A 3,075-nucleotide genomic window follows, 5' to 3' on the forward strand; every position below is an offset into this window, starting at 1 on the left:
AGAGAGAGAGAGAGAGAGAGAGAGAGAGAGAGAGAGAGAGCACCCATACAGATAATAGAATGTAGAAGGCACTCTAGATGCTAGGATGTGCCCCTGCTATCATGAACAATGAGCCAGCATCAGTTACAAGAGGATGATCTCTTATCATTCACTTCAGGAAACATTTAGGAAGAGCCTACTATGCGCCAGGCACTGTGCTTGTGAGATATTTACGAGGAAAACCATCCAAACTGAGACTGAAGCTGCAGGTATTTGTTGCTCAGAATCCTTCCATGGATGAGTGTGAGTTACTGTGTCAGCTTATACTTCAAAAGAGAGGGGGAAGATCAGTGGGGGCAGGGCTGGAGTACTCAGGGAAGGCATCACAGAGGAGGTGCACATGAAGTCATAGATTTAACTGAAATGCATCAGTGAGCTCTTAAGACATAATTTGTTAAGCACAGGATCATAGAGCACTAGAGCTGAAAGAGATCTTAAAGGCCACCTAGTCTAACCCCTTTATTTTATAGATGAAGAAAGTGAGGTGCGGTGATTTAAGTCTATTTAAATGGATTTAAGTGACTCCTAGATCACACAAATAGTTCCTAATAGAAATGGGATTTGAACCCAGGTCACTTGATGTAGGAGCCAATGATCTTTTCTTCGACCCACTTCCACAGTTCAAACAACCCCCTCACTTTAGGTTTTTTCCTGACTGGTTCTCTAGGAAGGTGTTCTGAATCCCTTGGATTCAAGACTGGATTTTGGACAACTCCAGAAATGGTTGTCATGCTCTTTCTGAAGCCCAGAAACTTTCCCACCTAGCTATTACCGTGTTTCCCTGATAATAAGACCTATCCCAAAAATAAGCCCTCCCCTTACTGTGTAAGATTCCTCTAAAATAAGCCCTCCCCCGAAAATAAGCCCTATTGAGATTGCTACTGTAGTGAAGGTGATCCCTTGCGCTACATGCTACATTACGGTACCCTCTGTATGCACCGTTCCCCCCCCCACCCCGGTGAAATGCACACCGCACTCCGAGCTGCATCCAATCAGAACTGCAGCAGTGAGCGCGTCATCCTGTTCTTCCCCAGTGATTTGCTTATTGAATAAAGGTACATTTTTTGTTCACATTTACCTGTTTATTAAAATTGCTGTCAATGTTCATTAAAATAAGCCCTCCCCTGAAAATAAGCCCTCTGGTGTTTTTCTGTCCAAAAAATTTAATAAGACAGTGTCTTATTATCGGGGAAACACGGTACTCAATATTACTATCAAGCATTGTCTTTTCTTAAGCACCTATTCTTCCTTTGCTCTGTTCTAGCTCTGTTTAGCATTACTATTAGAAGGAGAACTAACATGGAAATCAGAATACCTGAGTTCTAATTTTTTGTTATTATTGTTAAGTTGCATCTGACTCTTTGTGATCCCATGGACCACATCACACCAATGCTGTCTGTGGGGTGTTCTTAGTAAAGATACTGGAGTGGTTTGCTAATTCCTTCTTCAGTGGGTTAAGACAAACAGAAGTTGTGACTTGCCCAGGGTCACACAGCCAGTAAGTGTCTGAAGCTGGTCTTTCTGACTCCAAGTCCAACACTCTGTTGAGCCACCTATCTGCCTTTAATTAACTATGAAACTTCAGGCAAGTGATTTTACTATGGGTCATAAAGCTTGAATTTCCTCATCTATAAAATGAGGGTCAGATGAGATTCTCTCTCAGGTCCTTTATTAAATTCTATAATGAACTCAATATCTTGTTTCTTGCTTCTCAGTCATTAGCTCTTAAACAAACCTTTCCAAATTTATCAGCACATCTCATGTCCTTGTTTTGCGTCTTCTCAGTATATTTCTGATACATCACGAGCTGACATTTACAAGTATTTGCACAGCCCATGCCTGGAATGTACTCTCATCTCATCTCAGAAACCTTATCTTTCTTATAGACTTAACATAGAAATCAACAGAGGTCTTCTACCCAAAATGGTTGCCTAGCTCTCCCATACCTACTCCATCAAAATCCTAAAATTCATACAAGAGCAAATAATTAATAAGAAATCCAATTAAAAACTACAATAAATGTCAACATCCACCCCAAAACACCATAAAAAGTCAGCCAGCAGCCCACAGGCAATAGAAAAAGGGCCTGTCAGCAAAACTTATATCAGGATAGGCAAATAAGCCTTTTGCCTCGATCATAACCACAAAAAGGCCAGAGATGTGTTGCCTGCAGGGTTCTCTGTCCATAGTCATCAGGAACAGAGAACTCCCCTTAAGGAAGGTCCCCAGGGACTGGTTTTGAGGGGGAAAGTTTTGGAAGGGGGAAAGTAAGAAATTGGGATTAAGTGACTTACCCAGGTCACCCAGATAGTTTTGTGTTAAGTGTCTGACCCAGATAGTTTTGTGTTAAGTGTCTGAGGCCAGGTTTGAACTCAGGTCCTCCTGACTCCAGATGGCTCTATTCACTGCGCCACCTAGTCCCCCAAGGACTCAACCCACAGCAGGGCTATTGGAAACCCTAGCAACCAGCAAGCAGCACGGGTATATCAGTGACCAGTATGAGTATGACTCAGATCAAGAAGCTCCATATATCCTTAGCCATCATCTGTCCTATGATACCAGAGAAGTTCATAAAGAACCTCAAAAGTCTAGAAGGGGGCCTAACCCTAATAAATGGTAGGTAGCTTAGAGACCCAGGAGACCCAAGGGGAGAACAAGCAAGGCTGACCATCCCGCCCATCATCATTGCAAAGGACACAGCCTGGCTCTGACACAAAGCTCCAACTCAGAAATTTAAAATAAGGTTAGTATTTGGGGGGGAGGGGGCAAACACAGCAGATGTTTAATAAATATATGTTTGCTGAACTGAACTGATAGCTTCCCAGTGTGTTTGGGGGAGAGGTCTCAATCATAGGAGCCTAGCTTGGATAATGGATGCAAAAGTGCTTTAACAACGTCTTCTCCAAATATGACGGCTTATTTTTATTATTATAGTCCAATTTCCATCCGGTTGTCCATCCAGGTTTAAGTGGGTAAGTCACTCTCAGACTTCCCTTGATCCTATAACTTATTCCCAGTCAGTTTGACCTTAATGGG

This window comes from Petaurus breviceps, unplaced genomic scaffold (assembly GCF_028583685.1).
Source record: "Petaurus breviceps papuanus isolate PSGF00001 unplaced genomic scaffold, PetGlider_PUasm1.0 38, whole genome shotgun sequence".
Lineage (NCBI taxonomy): Eukaryota > Metazoa > Chordata > Mammalia > Diprotodontia > Petauridae > Petaurus > Petaurus breviceps.